General features: G+C 43.9%; 2 long non-coding RNA genes across 3 annotated transcripts in view; one reads left to right on the forward strand and one right to left on the reverse strand.

Moving 5' to 3' along the window:
• Positions 1-38, reverse strand: part of LOC147007505 (uncharacterized) — a 7,674-nt gene extending 7,636 nt beyond the window's left edge. The window contains exon 1 of the long non-coding RNA XR_015054145.1: positions 1-38. This exon is cut by the window's left edge and continues 1,058 nt beyond it. This is a non-coding gene — a long non-coding RNA (uncharacterized LOC147007505).
• A 99-nt stretch (positions 39-137) lies between these two features.
• On the forward strand, positions 138-9,702 carry LOC147007506 (uncharacterized). 2 transcript variants are annotated; one of them, XR_015054142.1, is made up of 4 exons: positions 138-870; positions 980-1,114; positions 3,681-3,808; positions 9,565-9,702. It is a non-coding gene; the product is annotated as an uncharacterized LOC147007506 (long non-coding RNA). The 2 variants fall into 2 exon arrangements; XR_015054141.1 differs by lacking the exon at positions 9,565-9,702 and having other exon boundaries at positions 139-870; positions 3,681-4,463.
• The last annotated feature ends 8,504 nt before the right edge of the window (positions 9,703-18,206 follow it).

Here is an 18,206-nt window from a genome sequence, read left to right on the forward strand (position 1 = left end):
GCTCCCACTGCACAAACACCACCACCTGCTCCCACTGCACCCACACCACCACATGCTCCCACTGCACCCTAACCACTGCTATTTCCTCAGCAACCACTCCTCAACCACTCCTCAACCGTAACAAACTATTATCCACAAATTTCTCACATTCTGCTGCTTGCTGCAAATTATCTATCCATTCCTTCAACCTATTAATAACTCTCCTCAAGTGGGCTATTTCCTCACACTTCCTACAACATTGAGTACTCCGCTTCGTTTATCCTTCATATGGCTCACAAAAGGCAAAGCATCGATCACATTTTATCTACTTCTCTTCCTTTCAACTTCCCTCTCTATTGATATCCTTTTTCCCCACGATATTCCCAAGGTCCCAACAGACTTAAACGCCATACTTCAAGTAAACACTAAACTGTAAAAACCAGACCTCCCCTTTCTTCTTTCAATAAACAAATACAAATACGCGCTAAAACTGTTATGAACACAACTGCACCCTTTATAAAAGCAATCCCACAACCCCGGACACAAATGTCGAATGCAAAATACGTTAAACAACACACAAAAAAAACAACACAAAAAACTTATCTTTATCTGGCCAGGAAGTCAAACAGGCGCGTGCGAACAACCGGAAATGACGTCACGTCACGTGACAGAAGTATAAGACGACGAATTATTATAAAAATAAATAAAAAAACGAGACCGATGTCCCGGATGTGGAATAACGCCTCGATGAAACTTCCAAGATGAGGCCGGACCATGAAAGCGCGACGCACTTATTGAATAAAAATATCACGGCCTGTTTTTTCCTCAGAGAACTGCTGGTCACGTCAGAGGAATTCGCTGGAGAACGCTGGCGGTGGGCGGGACGGACTGGTAGGAGTATCCGTCCATTAGAAGCTGCTTGCTGACGTGATTTGCTTGAATTCTGTCCGTTTTTCTCCATCTGTCTGATTCTGTCTCTCTGACGATCTCCTTCCCACAGAAGGCTGGTTCGAGAGACTGTGAACGTCAGATCAGAGTTTGTTCATCCACTAACAGGGAACGAGAGCTGGGTTTCGACCGTCGTGAGACGGGTTGCTTGCGTCGGTGCTGCGACTCCGTGCAGATATTTCGAAAGGTGAGTGTTTCCTGTGAAGAATAAGGTAAGTCTCGCGTTTGTATTGTTTGTCGTTTTTATTTTTTCAACTTTGTAAAAATGCAACGGCAACAAGGATTCCTTGAGCGCCTTGACAAGCGCGGCCATTGGTGAGATCGTAACACGGTTTTCAACGAATAAATGTTCAAATTAATTTAAAAAAAATTCAAATGATGTATCTCATCGAACGTCTGAATTGTTTAGCTATAAGATTATGGAATATATGGATGGCTTGTAATTTTTATTTCACGATTTTGTAATTTTACCTCACGATCTGAGGTAAAAAGCGCGCGATAGTGTTTTTTTTTTTAACCCTCGTTTGGCTCATTTCTTATTTTTCATCAATTTCTCGTGCAAACACTCGACCAAGGCCGGATTACGATTTTGTAATTTTACCTCACGATCTGAGGTAAAAAGCGCGCGATAGTGTTTTTTTTTTAACCCTTGTTTGGCTCATTTCTTATTTTTCATCAATTTCTCGTGCAAACACTCGACCAGGACCGGATTACGATTTTGTAATTTAACCTCACGATCTGAGGTGAAAAGCGCGCGATAGTGTTTTTTTTAACCCTTGTTTGGCTCATTTCTAATTTTTCATCAATTTCTCGTGCAAACACTCGACCAGGACCCGATTACGATTTTGTAATTTTACCTCACGATCTGAGGTGAAAAGCGCGCGATAGTGTTTTTTAACCCTCGTTTGGCTGATTTCCAATTTATTCCTGCAGCGTAGTCTGATATTTCAGATCAATTGTTCAAATTTGCATAAGCACCAAAAAAAAGCACCAAAATTGGTATACATGTAGAATAATGTATTCCGAACAATTCCAGATATGGAGCCACCTGAGATTGTGCCTTGGTCAGCTTCGGCGACCATTTTCCAAAATGGCCGCCATTCTACTTTAGCGAAATTGGCGATATGCTCTTATTAACCTCCGCCATCTTCGAAGATGGATGGAGGTTACTGTTTTCACCCCTTTCTGTTTGTTTGTTTCTTTATTAACAGTATTACGGAAAAACTCCTTGACGGATTTCGACGAAACTTGGTGGGGGGGGGGGTTAGGTATGGTCCAAGGATCATGCCATTAAATTTTGGACTTTGGTCCCCCCCCCCAAAAAAAAAAAAGTTAGAGAAAATTTTTTTTTTTTCATTTCTACATATTTTAAGTGATTTCCAACCTGCTCCACCCCCCAAAAAAATGTTAGAGAAAAGAACTATAACTGTCAGTACTGTTGACATATTTAATGAATAAGATATAAGGTTCACTTGAGTGACCCAGCAGTATTGGCGGCGGAGGTTTTGCACTCTCCCGAGTGCTCCCCCTCTCGTTTTCTTATTGTATTGGTGGTTGATATAAGGAAAGTGTAAAATTCAGTAAATTGACCATGAAAAGGCGTATTCAAATATTATGAGCCAGTATTTTCAGTAAAAAAGCCATTATTTGATTTGTAAGTTGCTGCTCTCTTGAAACTTTTCACTGAAAAGTACCCATTATTGCCTGGAGAACAAGAGTCAAATGATATTCATCACATTCAATGGGCTTGGAATCAACAAAAATTGCATTATAGATTACATACTTTACTCTATTTTGAAAAGGGAACTGATAATCGTGATAATGACAAACTCAGAAAATGTAGTCAAATTATTGCACACTTCACTTTGAAGCGGCTACGGTTTATTGTCTACCAGGACACATGGTACACGCATACATCAGTCTAGTACAATATGAGTTTCTGAGCTCAAGTGTACTGGCTCTGGATCAAGAAGTCAACACTTTTACAAGCAATGCGACTTTGCATTTGCACATTCTAAGCAAGGCCGATATCTCGGTCTGTGTCTACTGCGTCTGTCTACTGGCATTCTCCTTGGTGTTTCACATGTGGGGTCAGGGATCAATGTGTGTGCCATCCATTGGAAGGTTTTCAAGCCAGAGGACCCGTCTGCCAGCATTAGTCGTTGATAGACTTTAATACAATTCAGGCTGAGCTTTTTTCGAAGTAACATTGGGGAGGGGGGGGTCATTCTGACCCCCTCCCCCTCCCGATCCCCCAAGATCTCGGGGATGAAACGCCCAATGGACATGAAATTTGCTGTGTAAATATAAAATCTTTTTACCAAATATCCTGTGTCATTTAATTAGTGATAAAATGTTTAACTATTTTAAATTATCTAATTCAATTATTAATCAAACAACTATCCTAGTTTTCTGGATATTTTTACAGATTACCGATTTGCATAAATTTTGCATCATGAGATGCGTAAGACTTCAAATTAAAAAGTCATGAAACCATATTTGGCAATTTTTGGGGGTTACTGAGAAAAGGCAAAATTTACATTGTGGGGACGGGGAGGGGTCTAAAGCATTTTGACCTTGAACGGGTGAATTATTGGGTTGATATTCATTGGAACTTTTGGAATTGCTGATGGTACAAATTGGTCCTTGGTGTTCTGATGAGAGTTATCTTGGTGATCACCTTGTTTAAAAAACAGACATCAATAAGGAACGTTCATTCTCTCGTGATAACACGTCGCTCTCCATTGTTGTAGATGTCTCCACGAGAAACTGCGATTACAGAATGCTGAAGCTGAAGAGATACAGCACTATCTCGAGTCGGAATTGGAAAAAAGCAAGGAAATTTTTGTGGTTAATGAAGCCAGAAAACAGATTGTGAAAGGTATGTGAGACTATTGCTTTCCATGAGACAATGGTTTGAGTCATGAGCTTCATCCAAGGGAGGTAACTGTCACAGCATTGGATTCAAGAGTCACCTGATGACTCTGGAACCATGATTCGCTCTGAATACCGTATGGTGGAGGGGTGCCGTTTGTCAAATGACTTGTAAACAGCATTGGAGCGAAAACAGCATGTATTGGAGCTGATTTGTATGTTGTAATGTATTGTAAGTCCTCCTTTATCCTGTGAGAATCAAGTGATTGGGTCGAATGTCCTGAGGCTCCCTTGAATCCGTTGGTAAACAGCAGATGGACTGAATTGCTCATGGTCCCTGTCAATGCTTTGTTTCCTTAGGTTTGGGATGGACACCTCATTGTGTGTCTGAAGCAAGTGTACCTGTTCTGCAGATATTTTTAATATGATGTATTATATACCTGTACTTCTTTTTTTTTGTACGTTTTGGCCAAGTTATCCAGTTTCACACGCTTATGCTCAATGTGGACAACACCAACAATAATCTCATGTGCTCAAGCATCAAAAATTCTCTATTGAGAAACTTCTATAATGAGTCGTTTGAATAACTTATATTATTTTGAGGTCAGGTATGGGAGCATGTGCCAGAACAGCACGTCGCTGCGTCCACTTTCCGCCGGTACTCCAGGGGCCTCCGTCTGGCCATCCCCCAGGCAGATGCCAGGCCCATCCCCATCTCCTTGAGATGATGGTCAACCTGTTGCAACCATGAGGCACGTGGTCGACCCACTGGCCTCCTCCACTCATGAGACTCCCTCGCTGAGAGAATCTGGTGAGCAGGATCAGAGTCAGGAAAACGAGCCACATGTCCATACAGCCGCAACTGACGCTCACGGACTATGCAGGTAACAAATCTCATCCGAGTCTCTCTCAGCAACCGCTCGTTGGACACAAAATCCGACCAGCGATAGCCAAGGATTCTCCGAAGAGACCTGGTACCAAAGGAATTAAGTCTCCGTCTCAGATCCTTGGTCAGAGTCCAAGTCTCGCACCTATAGAGCAAGACTGGAAGTACCAAGGACCTGAAGACTCGGACTTTCGTCCTCCCGCACAGGTACCGGCAGCGCCACACCCCATGATCCAGTGAATCCATGACTCCCCAGGCCCGACCCAGACGTCTATTGACCTCTGACTCGCAGCCAGCAGAGACATGAATATCACTGCCAAGGTAAGTGAATCTCTCCACGACCTCAACATCCTCACCACAAACAGACACAGACAGGACAGCAGCATCCAAGATGTCACCGAAAGCCTGGATCTTAGTTTTGACCCAAGAAACCCGTAATCCCAACGGCTCCGACTCCTCATTCAGCACCTCGAGGGCCCCCAAGAGGATGTCTAAAGTCTCCGCAAAGATGACTGCATCATCTGCAAAGTCAAGGTCCGAGATCTTGACATTCCCAAATGACGCACCGCAACTTGATCTCTCCGACATCCTCCCTAGAATCCAGTCCATACAAGTGCTGAAAAGTGTGGGGGCAAGTACACATCCCTGACGAACTCCAGTAACAACTGGAAATAAGTCAGAGATGGTACCACCACACTTCACAGCACTCTCAGTACCAGAGTAGAGTTCAGACATCAGATCGATCAGTTTTGGTGGCACCCCACGAAGACCAAGAATCCTCCAGAGGACATCCCGATTTACAGAGATCAACATAGGCTGCAAGCAGCCCCTGCCGAAACTCTCGTCTGCGTTCGGTGAGGACACGAAGTGCAAGGATACGGTCAATCGTTGACCTCTTTGGTGTAAAGCCTGACTGCTCTGGACGCTGGTGCTCAAGCAGATGGTGGCGAACCCTATCGAGAATTATCCGAGCAAAGACCTTGCCCGGCACTGAGAGCAGCGTCACCCCTCGGTAGTTGTTGCAGTCTTGGCGATCACCCTTCCCTTTCCAGAGAGGGACAACAAGGCCCCTCTTCCAGTCAGTTGGGATGATGCCTGTGTTCCAGACAGAGCACAAAACTGCATGCAACGACACGAGTGCAGCATTTCCACCAGCCTTGAGAAGTTCGGCATGGATGCCACAGATCCCTGGAGCTTTGCCCCGTTTCAACTGGTTCACCGCAGCCCGTGTTTCCACAAGCGTAGGTGGACCACAGTTGATTCGAGGGTCAGCAACAGGGATTGTAACACCATTGACGTCCAACTCGACAGTTGGGGGATCAGCCTGGTACAACCGCTCAAAGTAACCGGCCCAGCGGGCCTTCACTTCAGACTCCTCTGTCAAGAGCCTACCACTCTCTGCTCGCACTGTAGTGCTCCGAGGGATGGGCTTGGATGAACGTAATGCGCGAATTCCCCTGTAAGCGGGACGAGAATCACCTGTCCACAGGTGATGCTCTACCCCCTCACAGATTCCTCGCACATAGGCCTCCTTGTCCACCCTCAGTGCACGTACAGTTTTACGCCTCAGCTCCCTGAACAGCTCAGCTCTGCCATTCAGCCTGGCCCTGCGACTCTGGTCAATGGTATCCAGTGTCCCTTGAGAGACAAAATTCTTCTTTGCCCTGCGGTGAGCTCCAAGGCATCCACCGGCAACATCAAGGACGGTGGTCTTGAAGGCGCTCCACAACTCTTCAGGACCCCCCAAAGCACCCAGACCCCCAAGTGTCCACTCAGCCTGTTCGCAAACTCCTCAGCTACTCTCTCATCCCTGAGCTTGGCAACATCCAGCCTCGGCTGGGATGGTACCATTCTCCAGGATTTAAGGTGCAGCTTTAGAGTTGCTACAACAAGCCTGTGGTCAGTATTGAGGAACTGAGCACTCCGGTAGACCCTGCAGTTCTGGATCATCCTCCAACGACCGTCAATGAGGACATGGTCAATCTCCTTTGCCACACTGCCAGCGTTGGAATACCAAGTCCAGCGATGAGCTTGTGGGCGCTGAAACCATGAACCAGCCACCCTAAGTCCATGACTTCTTGCAAAGTCAAGGAACTTAGTGCTATTCTGGTTCATAGTTCCTGACCCATGGGGACCAACACACACCTCATAACCATCCCTATCAGTTCCAGTCGATGCATTGAAATCCCCCAAGACTAGAAGTGTATCTCGTCTGGGGCACTGATCAACCACAGACTCGAGTGTGGCGTAGAATGCTTCCTTCACGGTGAGATCACTCGCCTCAGTCGGAGCATAAACAGAGACCAGGGAAATGACACCTAAGGAGTGACGAATCCTTCATCTCATAATACGCTCGTTGACCGGTGTTACCTCAATTATCATTGGGGTCAGCTTATTGGACACAGCTACAGCAACTCCTTGGGTATGGTAACCATCAGAGCGACCAGACCAATAGTAGGTGTAACCACCCACCATTATCTCGCCGCAATCCGGTCTCCGAACCTCAGAGAGAGCTGCAATCCCGATGTCCAAATGCTTGAGCTCAGATGATAACAGAGACAGGTGATCATCCTCTCTTAGGGATAGGACATTCCAGGCACCCACCCGAAGGGACCGCCTCAGGTTAACCCAAGGAGACCGCCGTCTGGTGGACGACACCTCAGCACCACTCCGACACACTCTCCCGCAATCTGACCCAGGGATGTTACCCCGTGGTTTCCCTCCTATCAAAGATTGGGGGTCGCGAAGGCTTTGCCCCAATCCCGTCATCCGGTGAGCTGCCCTGCGAAGGGAAGCTGCACAGGAGGTACTCCCACGGAGTGGGTTTTCAGATTTTTTTGCGTTTTGCGGAATGAAGGGTTTTACGGTGGCCGGAGTGCAAATCCTGCCACCAACCTCCTAATAAGAAGTGACCCAACTGCAGGAGGACGTCCGCAGACACAGTTGGGCACTAGATATGGATGGCCGTTGGCTCACAATGAGCTCCTCCGCCCTTTGACAGGTTTTGTTTTTAATCCTGCTGGGTGTCCATATCCAAACACCCTCCTCACCAGAAAACCTGGTGGGGGAGACGGTTTAGTCGCCGACAACCCGACCATGGAACAGGTTAGTACAGGTTTACATGGTACCTGTAGCAGGTCACAGATCGAACCTGACCTGACAGAAGAGGGAGTGTGGTGTGCTTATTCAATCGCATTTTGAATGGCGTGTGTGCTTGCTTGTTATTTTGTACCATGGCTAAAGGAAAGGGTTGAAGTCGAAATCAGAATAGGAGATAGTTATCTGTTAATAGTCCGACCCATTAAATGGATTTAAACCCACACAACGCACTTCATCCCGTTAATCCACGAGACATGAGGGGAGGTCAAAGTGCACGAAGATGAACGAAATAACTGCCTGTGGATCACTGTATGTTGGGTGCCATTGCCTTAGAGGCATGTGGTTTTGCAGTACCGCAACAATATACGGGTCGTGACATTGGACATCACCACATTAATAAGAATGAAACCTTGTTTGCTGTTATTCCTTATTCCATCAAATATTTCAGCAACTCACAGAGCTGGGCCATGTATTTCTCCACAAAATCGAAGCAAACACATTTCTGCTTCTTTTGATGTTTTCAAAAATCAATTATAAAACAATATTATCTCTATTTTGAAGATTTTCAAACACAGAGCCTTGTATACAATGAACAATTGACTCGTTGTGTCATCATAAGCAGAGTGGTCATGTGAACAGAGGATCAGCAATTGTACAGTTTATTTCATTGCAACTAAGATAAAGAGTATTTATTTGTTTATCAGTAAAATATGCCAAAGCACACAACAAAGCTTCCAGCAGGGAGAAAAGAGAAGAACGTTCGTGATAGCAGAAGAAATGCAGAAACTGAAGAAGAACAAGTCCGGAAGAACAAAGAACAAGGGAGAGAGAGAGAGATAGAGATAGAGATAGAGATAGAGATAGAGATAGAGATAGAGATATAGATAGATAATGAATGAGAGAATAAATCACTATGATTTTGTTTACTAAGTGGTAATCCATGGTTTTGCTAATTGTTGATTACTGATTATCCATAAGTTGATATGATTTTGATGAGTAACTCACCAAGATTCCATTCAGCATTGAAACAAAAGTTTGAAAGTCAATAATAATGATATCACACAATTAAAGCCACTATAATGATATCTTGCAATAAATACAAAAAATACACAATTAATCGATTCACAGCAACAATCAAAGGAATTATCGAGAACGACGCTTGGTAGCACGTACCTCCGCCAGGCTGAACAGTATATGTTTTGTATCCCACTGATAGGCCGGATCTGCATCCGTACCTCTAATAGGCTTGTTCTTGTCACCTACCAAACTCATCCACCAAGTTTTATCAGAGTCCGTCCACAACTTGTTGAAATATGATGCAATATATCGCTTTTGGTCCCATCTCTCAATGGTGAAGAATCACTTGACAAATTCTCATGTCTGTATCCAGATCCAGATCTTCACCAAATTCGAATCAATCTGTCCTTGTCAGACACCTAACTTGTCCACTGCGTTTCCTCTAAATCCGTCCACAACTTTTTGAGATATCCTACAGACAGACAGACAGACAGACACATTTTGATGAAAAAGCCGTCCACCTCTGGTGGCAGAGGTAATTAACCAACATGGAGCTGATATTCTCAAACCATTTGTGTCACTTTTTCATTCACTCTGATGATTGACCATTTTTATTAAATTTGTCCCACAAGGTAACATTTGCTGAAAGTGGATCAAATTGATTATGTCATAAAAAAATACTATATTCAACCACTTGATGTGGAAGACATCACCACATATAAGGATACAAAAATATAATCATCATTGTATCTTTTGCGCAGGTTTTCAACAATTCCATCCTCGGTGATCTTGGACAGAAGAACCATATCATCCACTCCACTTTGCTTCACATTGTTACTTTGCCAATGGTAGTGGTCTTTGCTTCCCTGTAAACAAACAAAATAGATACAAAAGGGCATTACTGGTGACTGCTGCATGATCTGTATCCCCTATTTCTCAAAGATGGTGCGTAAGGATATGTGAGCTCGATACAAAATGCTTCCCCGACTTTAAACCCACTGCAGTCAGAGCTGTAGTTGTTATCAAGCCTTCATTCACAAGAATGCTACCCTTTAACCAAGAATTGCTGTGGATGTTCTGTTTGCTGAAATTAGTGCCACAAATATGAACCATATTGACATTATTGCGCTTGCATCTCAAGCTCTTCGGCAAACACATCTTCCGTTGTCTCATCTTCAAATGTGTTATCGTTGGAATGATCGTTAAAGTTACGGCAGTCATCTGGATACATGTGGGTCTGTTACCCTCGATTTGTTTTTACATGCATGTCATACTGAGAGATTACTGAAAGCATCTGGATGGGTTTTAGGCATGCAGTAGATCTATAGCCATGCGTCATACATACGCCTGCACAAAACAAATATCCATGACAAAGAAAAATCGCCGTACGTCGACAGCATCACGACCTCAGCCTTAAGCTTTTTGCTTCACTGTGGAAATGTAGAGGAGGTTGGTTCTGCCTGGATTGTTTTTGACACAAATAAGATTTCACTCCATCCTGTCCAGTGCAGATCATAACAAATTGTCTTGGCCTTGTGACAATAAAAATGTCTGAAAAATTATGAAATATGCAACAACAAAAAAGAAAATTATGCACTATAATAAATGAATAACAATATTTATCCCCACACTTAAAAAAAAAATCAGAGGGAGAGGGTATTGCAATCGGCTGCGTCTGTCCGTGGTTACACTATCTCCTAAACAGTTGGGCAGAAATTTACCAAACTTGGTAGTAATGATCACCACATGGCAAGAGCTGTGAGAGCATTGTCATTTTTGCATTAAATGTTTCAATATGAAACGATTTTTTGGATTTGACCCCCCCCCCTCCCACACCTATTGCGAGGCAAGGTATTCCAATGCTGGTGGTGTGGAAAAGGAGATTGACCATGTTCTCATTGATGATCGCTGGAGGATGATCCATAAGTGCAGGGTCTACCGGAGTGCTCAGTTCCTCAATACCGACCACAGGGTTGTTGAAGCAACTCTGAAGTTGCAGCTTAAATCCGGGAGAATGGTACCATCCCAGCTTCGGCTGGATGTTGGGAAGTTCAAGGATGAGAGGGTAGCTGAGGAGTTTGCGAATAGGCTGAGTGGAGATTTGGGGGGGCCTGGGTGCTTTGGGGAATCCTGAAGAGTTGTGGATTGCCTTGAAAACAACCATCCTTTATGTTGCTGGTGGATGTCTTGGAACTCACCATTGGGCGAAGAAGAATTTCATCTCAACGGACACTGGATGCCATTGACCAGAGTCTCCTGCGGAGAGAAGAGCATCTCCGAAGTCGACCTTCTAAAGAAGAGCGTCTCCTCCTCGACCTCGGTCGCGTTACTGGCCTCTCCCTCTGCAGCTCCCGGCACCGACGCGAGCACCCCCTCGTCCGCCTTCGCCGCCGTCACCTCTCCACAGCTCCGTCTACTCGCCCTCTCCGTCTCCTCTCTTGGCTCGTCCCAACTCCTCACTCTTGACTTCTCCCACTTCTTTCCAGCTCCACCGACGACTCTCTTGAACTCCGCACAACTGCCAACTGAACTGCCTTGACTGACGAACGCAGCCGTTTATATAAGCCCCGTGGCTTCGCTCCCCCACCTTTGACCCTCTGCCTCCGACCCTTCACCTCTCTAACTGGCTCCCCATTGGACCGAGGAAAAGTGGGCGTGAATGCTTTTGATCCATGAATTTGCATATCGCGTCCTCACTCCAACGCCCTGGAGGCGGGGCCAATTCGCCCCAGCTCGCCGATTGGACGGAACAAAAGTGGGCGCGAGTCGTTTTTGATCCGTTTTCTGCAGAAAGTCCGTGATGTTTTTGAATACGCTGCTCGGTGCGCGCCCTGCACGAGTCCAGTATCGGCGCCCACGAGTGGCGCGAGATGGTGTGGATGCGATGGTGGCGAGTTGTGACGGTAAAGGTTGTGGCTGTTGTGAAGCAGTGTTGTGGTTGGTGGTTGTTGTGATGACTGTTGAGACGTGGTTGATGTTGGGAGTAATGGCGGCTGGTCCAAAATAAAGATAGTAAAAGAAAAACGGCTATCCTGAAGAGTCGCAGCCCGCATGAATGACATTTATTCCCTCTAGACAACGGGTTTGGGCCTAACTACACATATACTCACCGAGATATCTCACCAAAGGGACCTGAATGGTGGTTTGTGAATTTCGTCAACCACAACAATATATACATATATATATATATATATATATATATATATATATATATATATATATATATATATATATATATATATATATATATATATATATATATATATATATGACTTCACAGAAATTTTATTCCAAAAAATATATTGAAATCACAGTTTGTCCCCTTCAAAATAGTTTCCCTCTTATATAAATAATAAAATAAATATAAATCTTATATAAATCAAAAAAAAATATTATACATATATATGTATATGTATAATATATATATATATATATATATATATTATATACATATACATATACATATACATATACATATACAGTACATACATACACAGGGTGAGTCAGAAGTAGTGCCCAATTTCTGTCAGTTGATTGTTTGTTTGCCATTTGTATTACAGTGTACAAGAAGGTAGAAATAAATGAATGACGTGCTTATCTAACCATTTATTCAAGAAAAAATTATTACGGAACTGTACCAAGCTGTTTTTCTTGCAATTTTCAAAGTGCCCTCCCTCGTGATCGATGCACAATTGCAGCCGAGCAATCACAGAGCGGCACACACGTCTGCAGGGTTCAATATCAATTTGCTCAAACTTTGCAGTGATGTGAGCCTTCAATTCCTGAATGGTACGAGGCTTTTCACGATAAACAAGGTCTTTCATGAGCCCCCAAAGAAAGAAATCTGGAGGCGTAAGGTCTGGGGAGCGTGCCGGCCACTCGGTCGGACCGCGGCGGCCGATACACTTTCTGGGAAAGTTTTCATCAAGCCACTGACGAACATAACGTTCATAATGAGGTGGAGCTCCATCATGCTGGAAATAACAGTCCTAATCTTGTACCCTGGGCCAAAAGAAGGTTTGCAGCATATCCAGGTAAATTTCTGCAGTGACAGATCCCTCAAAGAAAAAGGGTCCAATTATCCCTAATGGAGATATGGCTGCCCACACTGTCACTTCAGGTAAATTTACCTCCTTCTCAACTGTCACTCTTGGGTTATTCGCAGCCCAGTAGACACAATTGTGTCTTAATTGTGCCATTAAGCTTAAAACATGCCTTATCTGACCACCAGATGTTGTCTGGCATTGTGTCCTCTTCGTGAAGTTTATCCAAGAACTCTTCGCAAAGTTGAAGACGGCGGTCGTCATCTCCATCATGAAGGGCATGCGGTAAGTGTGGAATGTAAGGTTTCCATTTTTTCTGGTGAAGAATACGGATAACACTTGATTGGCTCACTTACAACTCTGCAGATAAACGGCGAGTTGACTTTTGCCGACTTTGTTCCAGTCTTCTGATGGCTTCTTCAGCCTTAGCTACATTCGTTGCCGTTTTAGGATGACCGGACTTCTTTGCAGTGGCTACCGACCCTGTTGCTTAAAATTTCTCGACAATCAATCATATGTTTCTTTCCTGAGGTGGGTTAATATCGAATTACTGTGCCAAACGGCATGCCGCCATCGTTGGTTGTTCATTACATTTGTAGTAATGTTTCATGGCCGCAATGCGTTGATTCATTGAAAGGTAATTCATGGTTCAATTTGGTGCAAATTCAGTAACTTTCAAAACTCGCGGCAAACCATTCAACCAGAAAGCATGTGATGCAATTTGGTGCAAATTCAGTAACTTTCCAAACTCGCAGCAATAACCTGCAAAACAAAATCAAAAATAAATAAATTACGAAAATTATTAATAATCTGCAAGACAATTATTAACAACATGACTTCCCAGAAAGAATCTGACAGTCGAAAAAACAGAAATCAGGCGCTACTTTTGACTTACCATATATATGTATGTATATATATATAATATATATATGTAGATATATACAGTAGACTAGGCGTAAGTAGTCACCATCGGGACCGAGAAAAAAGTGACGACTTAGACATGTGACGACTTACGCGTATGCGAACATTCATGATGACTGTGGGGTGAAGGATGAAGTAGCGTGTGGCCTGGACACGTACGTGTGAGAGGGCGCAACAATCTCGAAGCCGGCTATTGTACCAAAAGGGAAACACAATCCTCGGGGCATTGGTGGGGGTTCATTGGTTAGTTGGAAAGTGATCAAGCAAAGATGGAATTCATGAATCACTTTATCAAAAGTAAAGATAATGAACAACTGTAAGACAACTCGTGTACCATCGGTGATGGTATATGACCATCGACAAATGTGGAATGAATGGCTGTTAGAATTCATTCATTGGAATGAATGTACAATGAGTTTTCTTATGGAATGAAAACTCATATTCCATCGACAAATGTGGAATGAATGGCTGTTAGAATTCATTCATTGGAATGAATGTAGAATGAGTTTTCATATGGAATGAAAATTCGTTTTCCATCGACAAATTACATATATATATATATATATATATATATATATATATATATATATATATATATATATATATATATATATTGTTGTGGTTGACCAAATTCGCAAACCACCATTCAGGTCCCTTAGGTGAGATATCTCGGTAAGTATATGTGTAGTTAGGCCCAAACCCGTTGTCTAGTGGGAATACATGTCATTCATGCGTGCTGCGACTCTTCAGGGAGCCGTTTTTCTTTTGCTATCTTTATTTTGGACCAACCGCCATGATTACCACCGCCAACCGCGTCTCAACAGTCATCACAACATCAACCACCCACCGCGGCACCGCTTCACCACAGCAGCCACGACCTTTGCCGTCAACCCTCGCAACCGTCGCATCGCCACCGTTCTTGCGCCGCTTGTGGGTACCGGTATTGGACTCGTGCAGGGCGCGCGCCGAACAGCGTGTACAAAACCACGGACTTTCCGCTCCAAAAACGGATCAAAAACGACTCACGCCCACTTTTGTTCCATCCAATCGGTGAGCGAGGGGCGATTTGGCCCCGCCTCCAGGGCGTTGGAGGGCGGTCGCTATATGCAAATTCATGGATCAAAATGCATTCACGCCCACTTTTTCTCGGGCCAATGGGGAGCGAGGTGAAAGGTCGAAGGCAGGGGGTCAAAGGCGAAGCCACGGGGCTTATAGAAGCGGCTGCGTTCGTCAGAAAAGTGTCGTCGTCGTGTGCGTTGGAAGGAGTTCGCAGGAGGAAGAGTTCGGAGTTGGAGTCGGAGCAAAGAGGACGGAGCTGTGGAGAGGCGAAGGCAGACGAGGGGGTGCTCGCGTCGGTGCCGGGAGCTGCACACCAGGGAGGCCGACTGCGCAACCTGGTCGAGGTGGAGACACTCGTCGCGGGACCCGAGACAGAGTAAAAATCCTCCTTTCCCCGAGCATCAGCAACCCCCTCCTGTTTCCCCCCGCGCTGAGATAGTGCGACCCAGGGGGCCCCCTTCCCACCCCCTACCAGACACTGTCCGCGAGGCCCGCGGAGTTGGGGCACCATCGCCACTTCGCGCCTCATCAGACGGGTAGGCCCGACCCGGTCTCGGCCCCAGGCCCGCCTCATCCTTGAGGGTGTTCTTTTTCTTTGCTTTGAGTGTGTGTGTTGTCGGTGCCGTCTGTGAAGTAAAATTGTATAAGTGTTGCCGTGTGCTCGCGTAATCGGTATTAGATCTGCATTGTCGCATTTGCTTTTTGTCTTCTTCTTTTCTATGTGCTTTTGGTGGAATTGTATATGTGTGCTTTCCGTTCATCGCGAATAAATGTGCTTATTGTTGAACTTTTTCCCGCTTCGCTTCGTCATTTCTTTCATTGAATCCTCATCTTGCTTCACGTAAAGGGTTGGTCCTGGGCTAAGACGCCCGATAATTAATCGAACCGTCGAGGCCGACGAATAACACCGCTCGGTTATCCCGATAGTACGGAACGGGTCGCTTAAGTGGCCCGTGTCCGAAGTCGACCTGCGGCGAGGTGCGATCGCCCGGTCTACCCTCCGTGTGGGTACTTAGGTAGGTCGAATTTGGCGAGCAACCCTATCCCACGCGGGGGCCGATTGGCTCGATCGCGGTGAGACCGAAAGGTCCACCCGTGACTGGTTCCCGGCGTTAGTCCGAGAGGGTCACGACTGGATTGTCCGTCCGGTGGGCGACGTGCCGCGATTTGAGTTACGTGGCCGTCAGCACGCCGGCGGGCGCGAATCCGCAACAATATATATATATATATATATATATATATATATATATATATATATATATATATATATATATATATATGTGTATATGTGTATATATGTATATGTATATATATATATATAGATATATATGTAAAAGTCTAAAAAGTAACGGGACTGACTTCACAGAAATTTTATTCCAAAAAATATATTGAAATCGCAGCTTGTCCCCTTCAAAATAGTTTCCCTCCAGTCTCACACACTTGTCCATCCTCTTCTTCCATGCTTTGATGCACAACCGGAAGGCTTCTTCTGAAATACTCTGGAGCTCCATCGTCACGACCCTTTTGATGGCCTCCACATCAGGACATCAGGTCCCCTTGAGCTTGGGGAATAGGACGACTCAGACGAGACAACGTTTAAAGCACGACCTGTAAAAAAAAATCACACAATGAGTGCAGTCAACCATCATCAATCAATATATATATTATATATATATATATATATATATATATATATATATATATATATATATATATATATATATATATATATATATATATATATATATATATATATATATATATATATATATATATATATATATATATATATATTGCTGGAATTTTGCGAAAGACTGTGACGCAACCCGTTCATTCAAGTTGTGTAAGTGGAGCACACAGCAGGCTCAGTCCCGTTACTTTTTAGATGGACCATATATATATATATATATATATATATATATATATATATATATATATATATATATATATATATATATATATATATATATATAAATTCTTCTTCTTTCGGCTGTCGCCACAGTGGATCATCCATTATGATCAGCATAATGATTTTATCCTCTGGATTATAGCTGCATTTGTGTTGAGGGTTGTCAGATTACACAGACATGTAGTTATGAGGCTCATTGGTGTAATGGTTACAGCATCTGCTCTGAGTCTGGGATAGTAGTGGTTTGAACCCTGGCCAAGTCATACCAATGACCTTTTTTAATGGTACTTGCTTCTTCTTTTGGATATATATATATATATATATATATATATATATATATATATATATATATATATATATATATATATATATATATATATATATATATATATATATATATATATATATATATATATATATATATATATATATATATATATATATATATATATATGCAGAGCCAAAGCTCTGAGTTACTTATACTACTTAGTGCAACATCAGGCGGCAGAGGTTGAATTTGTCCAAAAAGATGGTAAACTATCTTGCTTGCAAAATTAAATTTGGCATCAACTTTATTACCCTCGCCAAAAGAGAGAGTGTTGCATTTTTGTCTGTTTGTTTGTACGAATGTGCTCACGTAGGCCAGAAACACCACCTGGTGGTAGCCAGTCACACATGTTCTCTTTTTTCAACTTAGTACAGTACCTCTCCAATGTATTCGCATGCGAGTACGTCCATAAAATACGTCCTATAAAACCACTCAAAACAAGTCCGGCGTGGGTATGCAGTCTTTATTTGTTTCTCCAAGTTCAACATTCATTTTTGAAATGATGGGAGAACAGATATGAACCAAAACAATGTGGTGGGAAGGCTGAATACAGAAGGAAACTTCTTCCCTCCCCCCACTCCTTCTCTCTCCCTCCCCTCCTCTCTCCCTCCCGCTCTCTCTCTCTCTCCCTCCCCCTCCTCTTGCCCTTCTCCACCTTCCCTCCTTCCTCCTCTGTCCCCTCCCTCCACTCACTCTGCCCTCTCTCCCTCCCATACGACATCATTTGCACTGTCATCTTCCATCTTCTTGGAAATCAGCCAACATCAACACATTACATAAAGAGGTGCAAAAACGATACACTTAAGTACAAACCTATTCGCTTCGTTCCAATCATTTCGAACTGTGTGGCAGATGGGCTAATAATTCCATTTTGTATCAATGTCACTTTGCCCTCAGAGATGTTGACCCGATTTTTTATTCATCTTCTCCATATTCTCAGGTGGAAATAACATCAGGTGGGTTGACTCAGCCTGTCATCCTTCCGAGATTGGCAAAATGAGAACCACCTCACTGGTGCACTCATGGTCAAGTGTCAGTGACGAAACTGACTCCCCCCACCAAGTCCTGGTGAGGAGGGTGTGTGGATATGGACACCCAGCAGGACTAAAAACAAAACCTGTCAAAGGGTGAAGGAGGTCCTCA

Source organism: Eptatretus burgeri, unplaced genomic scaffold (assembly GCF_056783735.1).
Source record: "Eptatretus burgeri isolate ZD-2024b unplaced genomic scaffold, Ebu_testis_v1 Ebu_testis_scaffold_130, whole genome shotgun sequence".
In the NCBI taxonomy this organism is placed as follows: domain Eukaryota; kingdom Metazoa; phylum Chordata; class Myxini; order Myxiniformes; family Myxinidae; genus Eptatretus; species Eptatretus burgeri.